Raw genomic sequence first — 19,763 nt, forward strand, 5'->3', positions numbered from 1 at the left:
AAAAGGTCTGTGAAATTCAGGCCTCAGTACAGACCCACCTGGTCTGTAGTCACAGTGCTAGGGAACCTGATAGGATACTTCCGTTTAGCACACACATCAGGAGCTCTGTGTAGGAATTTGCTCTTTGGTGAATATGCAGCACTAATTTTTTTTTCCAACCATTACCATCTTTTTGTCAGTAGGCGACCGATGGCCGCTTTGAGGGAAGACAAGCCGTCTGAGCTCTCACAGGCAGCCCGGAGATTAGAGAGAGGAGCTGGTGTGGCCCCAAGACACAGATGGCTTTAGGAGCTGAGAGCCTAGAAAGATGTGGCTGAAGTCTGTCCAGTGTTCATACCTGTGGATTGGTCACACACACTGTTTACTCCTGAAACTAAAGTCTGTTTTATAAACACTAAGGTTAATTCTTTAAAGTGGTTACTTTATTAATGTCCTATGAGTTTGGAAATATCAGGTACATATTTTGAATACAGAAAAATGACTCATTCCTGGCAAAAGTGTGAAACACAAATTCTGCAATCTAGCGTTGTTTCACCGAGTGTAGATCCAGCCTTAACTTTGGGTGCAGTTACTGAAGGACTTCGCCTGCAGCCTTCCCTTTCTAGTATCTCGGGTAGACGGCAGGTCACTGTGAGCCAGCTTACCTCAGCACAGTTCACCTTGTTGGTGTATGACGTCGCAGATTGAGTAACCAAGTGTCAGCACTTTTACACTTTGACATGGAGCCTACGGTCAAGGAAATGGAGCTGCCTTACTCGTGAAACCCAGAATTTTAATTCTGTTGGTATTTTCACAGCCATGTCTCCAGATTTTATCTTTTTTTGGCAAAATTCTGATGCCACAACTTGGTTTGATTGAAATAAATATTCCCTGGCTGTCTCGTCAGGGACTCTGGTGACAGCCCCAGAGATGCCACCTCCTTTTAGTAGATTTCATCTGAGCCTTATCAACAGCTCACCGTCTTCAGTTTCCTTCTAAAAACATGAAAGTCCCTGTGATGGTCCCAAAGACAGGGCCTGCACATTTTTATAATAGCAAAGCATTTTTTAAAAACGGTCAGGTTGAAATATCCAGAGATAATCCTGTGAAGAAGAGGGACAATTAATGTGAGCGGAGATAGAAGACGAGGTCATTACCACACCTGAAGCAGCAATACATATATACAGTGTACATTTGAAATCCGCCCTTTAGTTTAAAAAAAGGAGCCTGCGAAGTCCATTTATCTGTTCCCAGCCCCGTCAGTCACCCATCCAGTATATTGGCAGAGTATCATCTGAGCAGTGTGTGTAAGGAGTAATAATGAAAGCAAAAGTATGTCAGAAAGTTACTTCCAAATGGTTAGAGGCATGTGACTTTTAGTACTGTGTGTTAACGGAATGTCAGGAATGGTATATTTTAACTGTGTGCAAGATAATGTCAGTGTGCACAGAGGGTCTTTTTTTCCTTTTTTGATTAGTGCTGTTAGTGTTCAAAGAATAAAAATGGTTGTTTTATGGTTTAGATTCCAAGATAGCAAAATCTGATTTTTCAACCATGACCTGCATGAGAGAAGCATCCTAGGAAGTCTTAGCTCATACTTCTGAGTTCTTAATTTTAATTTATATAGTTTTTTTTATGTTTTAATATTTTTGTGAACTGGTGTAAATTGTTAATGCATATAAGCTTGTGTATTTTTGTAAATAGTTTGTGATTTATTTCTTGACCCATATGTAAATATTTAGAGTCTCATTTCTTCAAAGCTTATTTGAAGCTGAGTTGTGGGTTTGGGGTTTTGTTCGTTTGTTCCTTTGTTTGTTTTGGTTGGGGTGGGGGGCGGGGAGAGAAGGGATTTTGTATTCTGATAATCCAGACGGAGATATCTTGTGGTTTAAAGCAAATGTCCCACTGAAAGCAATTCAAATATCAAGAAAATTATTTCAGGTTAAAACACACTTCCTGTGTATGTGTTTGCTTTCTAACTTAATGTGAGTTATAACAAAGTAGATGGGGTAATCAGGGGTAATCGGGGCTATTCTGGCCAAAAGATGAGTGTGTGTTTGTATGACACAAATTCTTATGCCAAAAAGATACTTTATTTGAGGGAAGGGGTTTAATATCTCCTGTTTTCATCTTTCACAGTAGGCTGCCTGGCTGAATTTTTTCCCCAGGTCAGACAGTATCTTTAGAACTGCAGACCTTGGCCTGTACTGCAGGGTCTGAGCAGACCTGTTGCTGGTCAGGCTGCCTACACGCATTGGTGCACTGGGCTGCCTCCTGGCTCCCAAGCTGACCGTGCACAGGAGGGTGAACTGGCTTCTTAGGGTTCTCCAGAAGGGGGTTCTGTATACAGCCATACTTCTCAAGATTCCCACAAAGCATCTTGGACATCCTGTGTACTTTGTGGAGTGAAATAACCAGAAAAGAATCTCCTACACTTGGTCACCTGTTTCCAGCTGGTGTGTGGATAAAGATGAAGCATTCCAATGTGTCAACTGCTGCCAGTCACCCAGCTGCCAGATGGGGTCCAGACGCATTCTTGTACCAAAGTTCTCAAATGCTTCTATATCAACTAGAAATTTTGGAAGGAAAAAAAAAACAACCCAGTATCCAGCTATTGAAATCCTAGTTTTCCTACTAGGAGTGATAAATTACAAATCATTCTTCATCCTAAAATATTAGGGCCTGTCACTTTTTTGCCAGTCATACAGAAGGAAAGTCACCTGTTCTGTACAGGTGACCCTGGCGTGCCTGCCATGTCCTGTGTACCTGCTACCACACTGCAGACCGGAAGCACAATGTGACATCTGCTTCCAGTAAACACTCCCAGCCTGAACACATGTTCCCATGGAGACTGCTGCTCAGAGGGGATAAAAGACATACATGACACCTCCATTGGGTCTTCCACTGTCCTTAATTTTCTGAAGTTCTCATTTCCATGCCAACTGTAACCAAGTTTCCTTCATGCTGATGAAAATAGAGTACCTTCCTCTTAAAATGTATATTTACTTATCATTGAGGAATCAGTGGTAAATACATTGGTGGTGGTTGAAATTTTCTTTTGTGGTTCTATGGGAAAAGGGCACACTATAGTATTATTGATTCCCTGTTACATTAAAACTTCGAGTACCTGCAACCACCTGAAATAAGACATTTTAGTTGCCATGTTTCTCACATAATTGCATAATTGAGAGAGTATATCTTAAAAAGAAAATAGAGATTTAATTGTTATTTTAAATATTTTAGTTAATTATAGTACTTGCAGAATATATTTCAAGCCACAAACTTCTTTTGCTGTTAGTATACCTAAGGACTCATCATTTACACCTGTGGATCACTGTCCCATAAGATAGTGATATGGTCAGGACACACTGAAATAAAAAGTGTTTGCTTCTACGCATACCAAATGCTCTATCATGCCAGGCTATACATAAAAGACTCCTATTACAGTCTTGTGTGTTTTTTTTTTAATTTCCTAAGTCCTCCTTTCTGATGTCACTTCCTGCCACTGTCTATATGCTACTTGTCAGATTTCCTCTAAATAACCGTTCAAAAGAAATAAGCTTGTCAAAATGGTGAGCAAAATTCTGAAAGATTGGTGCTTTGCATCATCTGTGTTTCATTACTTAGAGCCTCTGATTCTTTTCTCATAAGGTACTTGGGTAGCCAAGTTTCAGAAGGTGAGATTATTGTGTAAGATGCTTAGAAGGGAGAATAAAGCAGACTCTTAAGAGTTCTCCCTACATTTGACCTGTTGTGAGAAAGCAATATGATTAGACACGATGGCATTTTCCATGCTAACAGCTCCACAGAGAGGAATACTGACCCACAGAAGACATTCAGCTCCTCCATGAACTCCAGGGGGGTGAGAGAAAGGAGTGCCAGCCACATAACGTAAGTTTTCACACAGCCATTCAGTTAGTGCCCTTTTTTCCATTTCCTAAAAACATTTTGCAAAACATTCTGCGATTTCTCAGCCACATGTTCATGCTTTAAACTGCGCAGGCACTTCTCAAACTTTAGACTCCATATAAAGCACCTGGAGGGCAGTTAAATGTAAGACTGCTTGGGCAGTCTGGTGGGTCTGGGGTTGGATTCAGGAATCTACCGTTTTAACCACCATTGGGTGATTCTAGTACAGGTGGTTGAGAAGTACTTGACAGCAGATGGACTGGGCCCCTGTCAGAGGGAAACCGGTTCTAGTTTCTAGAGCTTCGCCGCTTTTTCTCATTCACACCATGGTTCCCCATCTCTTTACTGACTCCAGAAGTTTATCATTAATTTCTCTATCCCTGTGAATAAATATTAAGCCCAGATTCAATTATTTATAGCAGTGAAAGATAGAAAAATTAGGTCTAATTGACCTGACAAGCCATACAGAAAAAAAACATTCTCTAAAACTGGTAAGATGCTCATGACCGTTTATAACATTGTCTCCTATTGTACACCTACATAGTCAAGGTCTGTACCATTGCCTCCCATTATATACTTACACAGGCAAGGTCTATACCATTGTCTCCTATCATACAGTTACATAGTCAAGTCTCATTCGTGAAATATTCAAGCTGTTAGGAAGTATAGTTCATGCATGTTGCTATTCACATAGTCAACTCAAATTATTAAGAGATAACAGAAATAACCCTTAGAACCAAGCGATCTGCCTGTCTTTCTGATCAAAACATTTACAAGAACTACAAGCACGTAATTCACATACTTGACTCTTCAGTTTTATGTATTTTATCAACTGTGGGCAATAGTATAGGAGTGTTTTGAACAGTCCATGGTGACACTATGCTTACTACATACCAGTACCGGTTGCTGCTGTAAGCCTTGTATGTCTATAAACTCATCTGTTCCCCATTAGTTTATGGATGAATCCAAGGCACACAGAGGTTAAACCCATCACCCACTGTCCTATACAGCTAGTGAAGAGTGAGGGAGCTGAGAGTCAGACCCAGGTACTCCTGACAAGCTTATGCTCTAATAAAAGCAGACTTTAGAGTTGAGTAATTGAACCCTAACTGCTACAAATTCTAAAACCCTTAACTACTAAGCCTTTCTAAAATTCATACTAAGCCATGGCTTTTTCATCTCTAATATATCTAATATATAATCTCTAATAATAATAATAGTCCCTACCACTTGGGGTTGTTGTGAGAACTAAAGTAGATAATGTCCCTAAAGGGCAGAGCAGGAGGGCAAGTACCAAGTAAAAGTTGTCCAGGCTTTGTATTATGGGATAGTGCAAGATGGTGCAGAATTAAGGAAGAGAGGTTTCTGTTATATAATTATATCATCGAGAATTTAATCAGTTGGGTCAACCTTTCTGTAAAACTGGAGGGTTTCACATAGTTGACTTGTATCTTGCAGGAAGAGAATCTTGACCAGTAGAGACAGATGCAAGACGTAATTTGGTGGTTAAAAGGAAACTTCAGAGGGAGACTGGTAGTGCAGAAAGCCCTTGCTTTCTGTCCCGAGCCCAGGTTCCCTGCCCAAGCCATACACTCAGCCGAGGATGCCCTTCTCATGGGAGGCCATTTCTCTTCACCAGGTTCTCACTCCATCAGAGAGCCTTCCTTGATGACCCAGTTCAAGACCACTTGATCCCCTCACCCTCTTAATTCTGTAAATGCACGTATTCAGAAATGGTTTGTATTTTTTGCCTACTAATTGTCTGCATCTCTTCACTGATTTCTAAGCCCTATGATTCCTTGACACACAGTATGTATGCAAATAGGCTTGTTGAATGAATGAATGAAAAATGTTAAAGAAAGAGACTACCATATGACCCAGCAATCCCACTAGTGGGCATATACCCTAAGAAAACCACAATCCAAAAAGACACATGTACCCCCAATGTTCATTGCAGCTCTGTGTACAACAGCCAGGACATGGCAGCAACCTACATGTCCATTCACAGATGAATGGATAAAGAAGTTGTGGTACATATATATGGTGGAAAAGTGAAAGTCGCTCAGTCATATCCGACTCTTTGCGACCCCATGGACTATACAGTTCACGGAATTCACCAGGCCAGAATACTGAAGTGAATAGCCTTTCTTCCCTTCTCCAGGGGATCATCACAACCCAGGGATTGAACCCAGGTCTCCCGCATTGCAGGTGGATTCTTTACCAGCTGAGCCACAAGGGAAGCCCAAGAATACTGGAGTGGGTAGCCTATCCCTTCTCCAGCAGATCTTCCCAACCCAGGAATCAAACCGGGGTCTCCTGCATTGCAGGTGGATTCTTTACCAACTGACTTATCAGGGAAGCCATGGTGGAATATTATTCAGCCTTTAAAAGGAATGAATTTGAGTCAGTTGAACTGAGGTGGATGAAACTAGAGTCTGCTATACAGGGTGAAGTAAGTCAGAGAAAAATAAATATTGTATATGAATGCATATATATATAGGGTATAGAAAAAACTACAATAATATTAATATATAATATAAATATTAATAGTATATAATATTAATATATATTGTGTATAGTATTATGTATATTATTATATACATTATACATATATTATATAGTAATATATTATTATATAATAATATATTAATATATATCAACATATATTATTATGTATATTATATATATTCTCATATATTATATTATATATTATTGTATATTATATATCTAATATATAATGTGATATCTAATATATGTATAATATATATAAATTATATATATAAAATATATAATATATTAATTAATATTAAACACAATATTTTATATATTATATATTATTAATTAATATATTATAATATATATGCAATATACAATATAATATACATAATATATATAATATAAATAATATATAACATATTATATAATAATATATGAGAATAAAATATATAATAATATATATAATAATACATATATTAATATTATATATTATATATCATCTAATAATTATAATAATATATATTATATACATTATATATTATAATATATTAATATATAAATATATATTAATATATAATATATAATAATAGATACTATAATAATTATATATTATATATAATTATGTTATATATATTATTATATATTACATAATATATAATTATATATTATATATTATAATAATATATAATATATAATGCATAATGTATTATTATATAAATATATAATATATATTTATATTTATATATCAATATATAATATATTATATAATAATATATATAATATATAATATATAATATATATAATACACATATTATATATTATTAATATTATATATATTTATATATACTATATAATAATAATATTATTATTATATATTATTATATTATTATATTATATATATTATATATTATTATAATATATAATATGCAATATGCAATATGTAATGTAATATAATATATATAATATAATATATAATATAATGAGACATTAAATAATATAAAATAATAAATATTTTAATTATAATAAATAATATATAATAATAAATAAATATAATATGATATAATGTTATAAATAATATATAATAATACTAAACACTAAATAATAAATAATATATAATAATATATAATATATAGTAACATATAATACATATATAATATAATATGTTATATTTATATATATAATACATATATAATATATATGGTATAATATAAATATATAAAGATACAAATATAATATAAATACAATATATATTATAATTAATATAATTATAATATATTTTATAATAATATAATATAATATATAATAATAAATATAATATAATATATTATGATAATATATTATATAGTATGTTGTATATATATTATATATAATTATATATTATATATAATTATATATTATAGTATATAATATATAATATAAATTATATATTATATATAATTATATAATATAATATATAATATAAATTATATATTATAAGAATTATAAATAAATTAATAATAAATATAATAAAATAATAAATTATAAATATAATTATATAAATTATAACAAATAATAAATATAATATGTAACATAATATATATAATATTATATATAATATAATGCAATATATAATATAATGAGACTTTAAATAATATAAAATAATAAATATTTACAGGGCAGGAATAGAGACGCAGACAAACAGAACAGACTTATGGACACAGCAGGGGAAGGAGAAGGTTGGATGAATTGAGAGAGTAGCATTGAAACATACACACTACCATGTGTAAACAGCTAATGAGAAGCAGCTATATAACACAGGAGCTAAGCTCAATGCTCTGTGATGACTTAGGAGGGTGGGATGGGGGAGGGAGGGCGATTCAAGAGGGAGGGGACATATATATGTATACTTACAACTGATTCACATTATTGTACAGCAGAAACCTACACAACCTTCTAAGCAAATTATCCTACAATTAAAATAAAATTTTAAAAAATAAAAAAATAAAGGGGTCATAGAAACAATAACTCTAGAAAACTCCTGTTTTGCCCACGCATAGTCCTGCGGGGAAGAGCTGCGTTTGTAATCTGTAGGCATCTCTAGACGCTGAGACCTGATCTTCCCGCTGCCTGGAGAGCAAGATTTCAAAGAAGCCACCAGATGGCGCTGGTGACGCGCTGATTCCTCGAAAGTGGCCTGTGTGTGGACCAGGGCGGCTGGGACCGCCGGATGCTCCCTGGGCTGCTTTCTCGCTCTTCTCTTCTCATCCATTTCCACAAGCGCACTTCAAGGGCACGGACCCGGCCTCAGAGACTGGGGAGCTGATATGAAGAGCCAGCCATGAGAACAGGAGGGTAAGACTGGAGCTGTGATACCCAGCCCCTGGATGAAAATGCTCCCTGTCCCAAGAACGCTAGGGAGAGGTTGCTTTCATTAGGAGACTTGATAATTTCTAAGGATGATTTCGTGGTTTTCAATCCTCAGATATTGCTTATTGCTATTTTTAGGAAATGGCGTAAACGTTTGGAAACCGACGTCTCCATTTTCATAGGCTGAGTCTGGGAAGGGTTTCTGAGCTTCAGCAGAGTTTCCAAACCTGGACACACATCAGAATTCCCTGACGAGTTTTTTTTTTTTTTTTTTAATATAGATTTCTATGCACCACTAAATCAATTGTCTTTTTGATGGTCAGAGAACTTTTTTTTTAACTTTCTATTTTTTATTGCGTATAGTGGGAAAGCCCCTGAGGCTGGGAAAGATTGAGGGCAGGAGGAGAAGGGCGACAGAGGACGAGATGGTTGGATGGTATCACCGACTTAATGGATATAAGTTTTAGCAAACTCCGGGAGACAGTGGAGGACTGAGGAGCCTGGTGTACTGCTGTCCATGGGGTCACAGAGTTGGACACAACTTAGCGACTGAACAACAACCATAGCTGATTAACAATGTTGTTATGGTTTCAGGTGAACAGTGAAGGAACTCAGCCATACATATACATGGATCCATTCTCTCCAAACCCCTCTTCCATCTGGGTTACCACAAAACATTGAGCAGAGCTCCCAGTGCTATATAGTAAGGGCCTTGTTTGTTACCCATTTTAAATATAGCAGTGTGTACATGTCCATTGAAACTCCCTACTTATCCCTTCCCTCATCCTCCCCACCACCTCTGCTGGCAATTGTAAGACCCTGTATTTTTGAAAGGAACTCCCCAGAAGAATCAGTTTCATCCATGATTTAGACTCCATCGTTCTTGGAGAGGTGTCATCCCCCAGGGTCCTTCTAGAACCAGCCCTCTCTGCCCACCACTCCCTGGCCTGTCGGGGGCTCACCTAACCTCACATGGAAGGAAAAAGCAAGGGCACTTGACAATCCACGTGTGTGCAGCCTCCTTCACTGTTTCTCTTAGCCTGAGTGGAAAGACAGCCTCCAAACTGAGATACTGAGCAGCCTCCAACTTAACCCATCATATATTCCCAGGTTTCTTAGGGTTTGGATCAGGGAACAAAGTTTGCAGACTTTCCCACCCTGAATTGAGCTTTTAGATTTACAAAGGGCTGGAAACATGAGCGTTATCTAGAACAGGTGGTTCTAGCTTTCCCAAGCCCAACAGTTTCATGGGGCCAAGAGCCATGTCTGTGGCTTGTTTCACTCCCCTAATGATACATTTTGAGGAATAAAGTCTTAATTTTATGTAGTCAGGTTTATCAATTTTTCATTTATGGTTGGTGAATTTTATGTCTTATTTAAAAAGTCCTTCCATACCATGAGTTTGCAAATTTAGAAATTTTATTGTTTTACCTTTTATACTGTAACTCACAATATAGCTGAATTGATTTTTCCATATAATATGATATGGGGTCAGTTTAGCATTTTTTTTTCCTATACGGATATAATTGTCTAACACTAACTATTGAGAAAAATTTCCTGTTCCCAAAGTTAATCAATTCTGTATTTATTATAAATCAAATGTTTGGATGGTCATTTAGATTCACTCATTTATCATTTCCATTGCTCATTCATTACTGTATCTTTGAACTTCTAAGTGGGATCTTTTTAAAATTTATTTATTTTCTTAATTTTTACTGGGGTATAGTTACTTTTGCGGCCTCGCTGGTAAGTCAGCTGGTAAAGAATTTTCCTGCAATGCAGGAGACCCCAGTTCGATTCCTGGGTCAGGAAGATGAGCTGGAGAAGGGACAGGCTACCCACTCCGGTATTCTTGGTCTTCTCAAGAGGCTTAGCTAGTAAAGAATCCACCTGCAATGTGGGAGACCTGGGTTTGATCCCTGGGTTGGGAAGATCCCCTGGAGAAGGGAACGGCTACCCACTCCAGTATCCTGGCCTGGAGAATTCCATGGACTGTATAGTCCATGGGGTTGCAAAGAGTCGGACACGACTGAGCGACTTTCACTTTCATCGTTGCTTTACAATATTGTATTAATTTCTACTGTAAGCAATCAGCTATGTACCCTGTGTGCATGCTCAGTCGTGTCTGACTCTGTGACCCCGTGGACTGTAGCCTGCCAGGCTCCTCTGTCCACGGGATTTTTCCAGGCAAGAATACTGAAGTGGCTTGCCATTTCCTCTTCCAGGCGATCTTCATGGCCCAGGTATGGAAACCACATTGGCAGGCAGATTCTAAACCACTGAGGCACCGGAGAAAAATCAGCTATGCATATACATATATTCCCTCTTTTTTTGAATTTCCTTCCTGTTTGTGTCACCACAGAGCATTGAGTAGAATTCCCTGAGTTATACTGTAGGTTCTCATTAGTTACCTATTTTTTTTCTGTGTTAGTTGTTCAGTCAGTCGTGTCCGACTCTGTGACCCCAAGGACTGCAGTCCACTGGCTCCTTCATCTGTGGAAATCTCCAGGCAAGAATACTGGAGTAGACAGCCCTCTATTCCCTTCTCCAGCGGATCTTCCTAACCCAGGGATCCAACCTGGGGCTGCTGCATTGCAGGCATATTCTTTCTCATCCACCAGAGAAGCCCCTATATATTTTACACATGGTATCAACAGTGAATATGTATCAGTTCCAATCTCTTGATTCCTTCTACCACTATCTACCCTTTTTCCCCCTAGTATCCACACATTTGTTCTCTATGTCTGTGTCTCTACTTTTGCTTTGCAAATAAGATGATCTGTGCCATTTTTCTAGATTCCACATACATGTGTTAATATACGAAATTTGTTTTTCTCTTTCTGACTTACTTCACTCTGTATGATGGTCTCTGGGTCTATTCCTGTCTCTACAAATGACCCAGTTTTGTTTGTTTTTATGGCTGCTTAATATTCCACAGTATATACATACCACATCTTGTTTATCCATTCATCTGTCAATGGACATTTAGGTTGCTTCCATATCCTCACGACTGTAAATAGTGCTACAGTGGACACTGTGGTGTATGTGTCTTTTTGAGTCATGGTTTTCTCTGTGTATGTGCCCCGTCACGGGATCGCTGGGTCACAGGCATAGATATTTTAAAGTCTGTGTCCAATAACTCCTATTTCTGTAGTCCCTCTAGGTCTGTTTCTACAGCCTATATATTTTTTTCTCTTAGCTTGTTTTCTTCTTGTGTGCTAGTTATTTCTTGTCATCACAGACTTGATGGATACGAGTTTGAGCAAGCTCCAGGAGTTGGTGATGGACAGGAAAGCCTGGTGTGCGGCAGTCCATGGGGTTGCAAAGAGTCCGACACAACTGAGCAACTGAACTGATTCTTTTTGAAAAATTGTTTGCTAAAATAACTTGAGGACTAGAATGATATCACCTTCTTCCAGAAGGGATTTATGCTCATTTCTGCTATGTATCTAGGGATGCCAACGCCTGAAGTTTCCGAATCCAGCTCCAGACATGGAGAGAGCTTGAAGCTGAACTGCAGTCCCCCTGAGAACAATCTGGTATGTTCAGTTTGCTCCTAGGGCAGACTTTCCCAGCCCAAGGAGAACTGGTTTCATCAGGTCACTCTCCTATATCCAGTTCATCCCTACCCTGATAAGCTCACACTCCCACTCAGGGGCAGTAAGTCCAGAAATGTGCCACCTGCAATATGCGATGTGCCCTTCAGCCAGCTCCTGTAGAACCAACCCATACTCAGAAAGGGGAAGTGGCCCCAAATGCCACGCTTACCTCTCTGGGCTTCCACTCTCTGTCCTAGGTTTTCTCCCAGTAACTCATCATGATCTTGTTAACTTACTACCAACAGCTAACAGTGTCTTTGAGAGCACTTTTTTGGTTTGTTTTTTCTGTTAAAACCTTTATTGAGATACAATTCACATGTAATACAATTTACCCATTTTAAGTGTACGATTCAGTGGTTTTCAGTATATTCATAGAATTATGCAACTATTACCACAATCAATTTTAGAACATTTTCACCACCTCAGAAAGAAGCCCTGTACCCTTTATCACCTACCAATTCCCTTGATCAGTGCTAAGCATCCATTAATCTACTTTCTGTCTCTATGAAATGCTTATTCATGACATTTCATATAAGTGGAATCACATAATATAAGATCTTTTGTCTCTAGCTTCGAGCATGCTCATAAAGTTCATCCATGTTGGAGCCTCTATCAGTCTTTGATTCCTTCTTGTGGCCAAATGAGATTACATTGTGTGGAAATACTACATTTTGTTTATACATTCTTGATGGACATTCGGGTCATATTCACCTTTTGGCTGTTATGAATAATGTTACTGAGGACGTTCATGTTGGAGATTTTGTGTGGACATACGTTTTCACTTCTTTGGGGGGTGAATATCACTGGGTCACATGGTGACCTGATGCTTAACTTTTTGAGGAACTGTCATGCTTTTCCAAAGTAACTGTACCACGTGACATTCTTGCCAGCAGTGCATCAGGTTTTTGATATGAGAGAAGTTTGCTTTTTTTTTTTTTGCTTTTTTTTAAAAATAAATTTATTTATTTTAGTTGGGGGCTAATTACTTTACAATATTGTAATAGTTTTTGCCATACATTGACATGAATCAGCCATGGGTTTACGTGTGTTCCCCTTCCTGGACCCCCCACCCACCTCCCTCCCCATCCCATCCCTCTGGGTCGTCCCATTGCCCCGGCCCTGAGCATTTGTCTCATGCATCGAACATGGAATGGTGTTCTGTTTCACATATGACAACATACATGTTTCAATGCTATTGTCCCAGAATGTCCCACCCTCACCTTCTCCCTCAGAGTCCATAAGACTGTTCTATGCATCTGTGTCTCTTATTCTGTCTCGCATATAGGGTTATCGTTACCATCTTTCAAATTCCATATATATGCATTAGTACACTGTATTGGTGTTTTTCTTTCTGGCTTACTTCACTCTGTATAATGGGCTCCAGTTTCATCCATCTCAATAGAACCAATTCAAATGTATTTTTTTAATGGCTGAGTAATATTCCATTGTGTATATGTACCACAGCTTCCTTATCCATTCGTCTGCTGATGGACATCTAGGTTGCTTCCATGTCCTGGCTATTGTAAACAGTGCTGCGATGAACATTGGGGTACACGCGTCTCTTTCAATTCTGGTTTCCTCAGTGTGTATGCCCAGCAGTGGGATTACTGGGTCATATGGCAGTTCTATTCCCAGTTTTTTAAGGAATCTCCACACTGTTCTCCATAGTGGCTGTACTAGTTTGCATTCCCACCAACAGTGTAAGAGGGTTCCCTTTTCTCCTTTTTTAAGATTTTTGCCTATCTTTTATATTTGTTCTCAGCTGGATTGTTCTTCTAAATTACTTAATCTCCTTTACCAAGAGCAGAAGCCTTCTTAGGACTTTTAGCAGAGTGGCTCCAGTCACCAGTGTTTATTCTTTAACATTTCATATCAGATATTTCCGGTAGGCAGGAGTTGCACTTGAGTATATCCTCGATGAAAAGAGAGAGGAGCATTCAGTATGCTGTTTCAAGAGTTTGGGTTAACTTTGGACCACAGGCAGCCTTCACTTGTAGCCCTTTGGTTTAGAGACTGGCTCAAGTAAGAAATTTTATTCTTTTCTTTTTTAAAAAAAGCTCTTAATACTGTGGATTCCATGGGGTCCTTTCAAAATGAATTATGTCTTTATGGATACATTTCTCTTGAAGCCATAAAAATGTATTTAAAATATCTTCTAAAAAATACCAAGCCCTAAAACATATTTTAGATTTTGACTTCCCAACTTGGGCTATTTGGAAAATAACTGAAAAATATTTATGTGACTGAAAGAAACTCTTTCAAGTCCCCCTTCATTACCTGAATCATTCATTAAAAATGCATCAATAGATTTTCACTGCTTTCCTGGGCTAGGCTCTGAATATTAGGAGTTTGTACTTTTAGCCTCAGAGAATTTATAATCTAGCTAAAACCAGAGAGGTGAAAACCATCTAAAGTGATAAATATGCATAGGGTCATGTAATGAAATGTACATATATTATAGAGCCTAACAGCAAGAGAGAACATTTATGAGTTATTCTGTTTCACTGATTATTTATCAGAAACCCTCATGGCAATTCCTAGTTGTTGATTACCTTGGATTCCCTCTGAGAAAATAAAAAGTAACTGTGTAATCTAAGTGGCTTCTATTTATTAACAGTCACTAGGACCTCTGAACTAAAAGTGGTATAAAATGCTAAACAAGGGGACAGACACGGGACATAGACTGCCTGGGCACGAATTCTTATGTGGGTGTCTTCATTGGATGACTCTTGTTAAGTCACTGGACCTCCCTAGCCCTCTGTTCACCCTTCTATAAAATAAGGATGAGTGTACCTAGTTTATAACATGCTTGTGCAGAACAAATGAGCTGAGATCAATACGGCACAGAGGGGACTTCCCTGGTGGTCCAGTGGGTAAGAATCCACCTTGCAATGCCAGAATCGTGGGTTTGATCCCTGGTCAGAAAACTAAGATCCCACATGTCTCAGAGCAACTAAACCTTCATACCACAGCTGAGAATCCGTGCACCACAACGAAGATCCAGCACGCTGCAACTAAGACCCAAGGCAGCCAAATCGATAAACACAAAAACTTTTTTTTTTTTTTTAAATAATGCACTAAGAACCAATTCTGGGACATGGTAAAGCTCTCAAGCTTAAGTTCTTATTTTTCTTAATGTGTAATCATGGTTAATCATTTACTTGGGGGAACTGAGGTATAAACAGGAAAATACTTTGTGAATTATTAGCAACAACATAGACATAAATGGAGAAGGAAATGGCGACCCACTTCAGTATGCTTGCCTGGAGAGTTTCATGGACAGAGGAGCCTGGTGGTCTATAGTCTGTGGGGATCACAAAGAGTTGGACACGACTGAGTGACTAACACATACACATAAAAAAGGAAAGGGGAAAATCCATTTTGCTTACAGCCAAGAGACGCTTAAACCAATATCCTTCCGGCCCCCACTCACATGTGAGGTATAGAAAAGCAGTGTCCATTTCCTCCTTACAAAATATCTTCTTGACTTTTCTTACACTCAAGCCTGAAAGAAATGGCTGGTGGCATGTCATACTGAAGGCAGTTTTACCGAAAGCCTTTTTACTTTGTGTCCAGCCTTAGTGAAGAGGGTTCAGTTGTGTCTGCATCACCTGAACTCTTCTTGGTCATACGCTGTACTCCCACCAGCTCAATCCTCAGTCCTCTCCTCCTACACCTCCCTGCAACATTTAAGTCTGTTTACTGCATTCATCTCACTACATTTATTAAATATCCTGGGATAGTACTTGAATAGAATTGTATTGATATTTATCAATCACTGGAGAAGGAAATAGCAACCCACTCCGGTTTTCTCTCCCAGAAAAATCCCATGAATGGAGGAGCCTGGTGGGCTGCAATCTGTGGGGTCGCAAAGAGTCTGACACAGCTGAGTGACTGAGCACTATCTACCCCAACATTCCATCTTGTTAAAATTTGTGTGTTGTGCTTAGTCCCTCAGTCATGTCCGACTCTGTGACCCTATGGACTGTTAGGCTGCCAGACTCCTCTGTCCGTGGGATTCTCCAGCAAGAATACTAGAATGAGTTGCCATGCCCTCCTCCAGGGAATCTCCCCAACCCAGGGATCGAACCCAGGTCCCGCACATTGTAGGCAGATTCTTTACTGTCTGAGCCACCAGGGGAGCCCAAGAATACTGGAGTGGGTAGCCTATCCCTTCTCTAGGGGAACTTCCCAACCCAGGAATCAAACCAGGGTCTCCTTAAATTGATCTAAAATGGACCTGAAAAAATTACTTTTCCTAATTTTATTTTTTCATTAATTTTTTTTTTTTTTTACTTTCCCTAATTTTAAGTCCCATTCATCAGGCAACTTTTCTTCTGCCTCAACTTTGATGTTGATATTTCTAAACATTTTGTCCTCAGGTTTTTTATTTGCCCTCACTTTCTTCCTAAGAAATCACATGCATGCCAATGATTTCCTTCCCCACATCTCTGTATCTTTTGTTCAGAATTTCCTCCCGAGTCCAAACTTCCATCCAGCTTCCCACTGGACTGTTTCCCACTGGACTGTTCCCTGCAGTGTATCACACAAGCTCCTCAAATTCAGCATGTCTAAAGTGACTAAGACTCTTCCTCTCCAAATTGTATTTCCCTTGAAATACCCTTATTATCCTCTATGGACTGAATCACTCAAGTGGGAAACTCCAGAGTTCACTTACTTATACAGCTGTAGCCCCACTGGTGGTGGCTCAGTTCAGAGTCTCATCATTCCTCACCTGGAGTATTACAGCAATCACTTGTCTTGCCTCCAGTTTTTATTTTTGTTTATTTTTAATTTTTAAAAACATTTTATTTCTTTATTTAGGTGCCTGGTGGCGGGAGGAGGGCACCCTTCTTGCATATGGGTCGGGTGGCTGCATCCCACACCCAGATAGGGTAACCTTGCCCTCACCCTGACCCCCCAACTCCCACCCATCTCCAGAGACTGTGCCATCCTGGGGGCTCCCCTGTCACTCAAATCCCTTGCGGTCTGTTTCCCACTGGGAATCAGCAGGGCCAGGCAGGCCCTCTTAGGGTGGACTCAGAAGCCAAACTGTTGACATCAAAATCATGTCTCCATCCTCCTAGCTGTGATTCTAGGTCCCACATCACTTCTCTAGGCCTCACTTTCCTCATCTGTGAAATGGGCACTAAATTGTTACCACCCCCCCCATTTCCTCTCCCCTGCCCCTGCTCTCTCTCCTCCTCCCTTACATCCTCCCCCTCTTCTTCCTCCCTCTCCCCCTCCTTCCACATCTCCTTCCCCACCTTCCCCTCCTCCTCCTGAATTTCCCCCGCTTTAGCCCCCAGGAGCCTCCCTCCACAGCTCTCCATCTGGACAGCTGACTCGTGGTCTCTGGGTAGATGTGCAGGGAGTTTAGGTTCAGGCTAGCAGCTTTCAGCTCTAAGCCTGGGACCTGATTAAGAAGTGAATGTTAATCATTAAATAATTTCTTTCCAGAGAAGCATAGGATTTTACAGCTGGAGGCAGCCTTAGAGAATTGCGATAGCCCACAAGTTATAATTGTGGAAACCGCGGGCTGTTGCCCTCCCTAAAGTCACAGGGCTGGTCGGCTAGTCGCTGACAGTGCTAGTCCCACCACCCCAAGCCCTTCTTCTAAACCCATTTTAAGCTTTTGAGTTTGTAAATGCATGTCCTAGATGAGTGAGGATAGCCCAGCCCTGCAATTTCACTCTGGGTGGATAGACCTCTCCCCCGCTGAGCTAAGGAAAACTGTAGAGGGAATAAACCAACCCTAACAATAATAATCATTATTGCCCTAGTGCTTCCACCACTGCTTCTGTTTGTATCCTGCACTTTTTCTAACCTCTTAAGAACTGGCAAATGAGGAGAAGCCAATTTCAGCAGAAAGGATCTCCCAGGGAAGCTCAGAGATGCTCAAGCTTCAGACAATGGGGTCTGGAGGCAGGGCTTGGGCTGATGGGAGACCCAGAGCCCCACGGTGATGCCGCAGGCGCCCGGCACAATTTGGAGCCTGATGAAAATGAGCAGTGACTGCATGGACTTCTCTTTGCCGGTCACTGCCAGAAAACTCTGTCCCCATTAAGTCATTGGGCTTCTGAGTTCTGTACCTGGACACCCAGCCTCATGTGACTCGAGGGAAGGGTACTGACATTTGATGACCTGTTCCCCTACTCCCTAACTCTGGGCCTGGACAGATCTGGATGTGTCCAGACCTGATAAACAGCTCCAGGGGAATGGCCAGCCTTGCTCTGAAGCCTGGGTGACTGGGAGACAGAAAGGTCTTTTGTTAAGGCTTTTAGAAGGAAGGAGAAGTTTGGAGCTGGGGTGTTAAGCAAGGAAGCTCTGAGGGAGTTCTGCAGCAGACAGACACGTGGGGAAGCTCGGGGAGGAGAAGACGGGCAGGAGGAAGACGGTTCAGCATCCTTGTGGTCCCTGAATTTTCTGATCAGGGGATCCTCAGAGTAGCAGTCCTCAACTCCAGGACCTCTTCCTGAAGCTGATAATGAATATGGCGCTGGAAGCTTAGTGGCTGTGAGTCAGGGTGTGTCGGGGGGCACACGAGGATGATCATCCATCCCCAAAATTTGCAGCACACATCTCCTGTCTCCTGGAAACGAGATGCAGGGCTGGACCAGGAGGCAGGAGGAGCAGCCCCCACGCCCAGCCCTGTCCTGGGCCACTGCACACTGCCGCCTGGGGCCCCAAGGTCGTGTTGCTGACAGAGCCACCTGTTTCAGGGATGAGAGGGAGGAAGAGCCCCCGTTCCTTGCTGTCCTTGTCTCCACTCTCCTTGCTCTGATGACCTTGAAGAGCCTTCTGTTCCTTCTGTCCCAGTTCGGTTTCCATGGGAACTGGAGTGGCAGCAGCATCATTCTGCTGAGGTGAGATGCCCCCAGGATGCCGTGAATACCCAGGAGAAAATGATCAGAGAAGAATATACCATCTCAGAAATTACCCTGCAAGGCACTTCCTAATATTCTGTTTCCGGCATCTCCTGGGTTAGGTCTTTCGTTTTGTGTCCTCAAGTTCAGGGAGCCTGCCGGGAATGGGCATTTTGTCCGGATCTTTGGTCCTTAGCATCTGTTCTGCTCCTGGTTGGTGTGATAATCACTTACTCTGTGAATTCCTGGGTGAGGACCATGAGAAGATGAAATCCTCTCAATAAATCCAAGGGCTTCCCAGGTGGCACCGTGATAAAGAATCCACCTGCCAATGCAGGAAGTGTGGGTTTGATCCCTGGGTCAGGAAGATCCCCTGGAGAAGGAAATGGCAACCTACTCCAGTATTCTTGTCTGAAAAACCCCAGCGGACAGAGAAGCCTAGTGGGCTACAGTCCATGGGGTCACAAAGAGTGGGACACAGTTGAGTGACTGAGCACCACAAATAAATTCAGACAACCACATGTGGTGCCTTGAGGCCTGTCCTCTCCCCAGATTTGCCCTCTGGCCA

The sequence above is a fragment of the Giraffa tippelskirchi genome, chromosome 10 (assembly GCF_054371585.1).
Source record: "Giraffa tippelskirchi isolate mGirTip1 chromosome 10, T2T-mGirTip1v1.2.pri, whole genome shotgun sequence".
Classification (NCBI taxonomy): domain Eukaryota; kingdom Metazoa; phylum Chordata; class Mammalia; order Artiodactyla; family Giraffidae; genus Giraffa; species Giraffa tippelskirchi.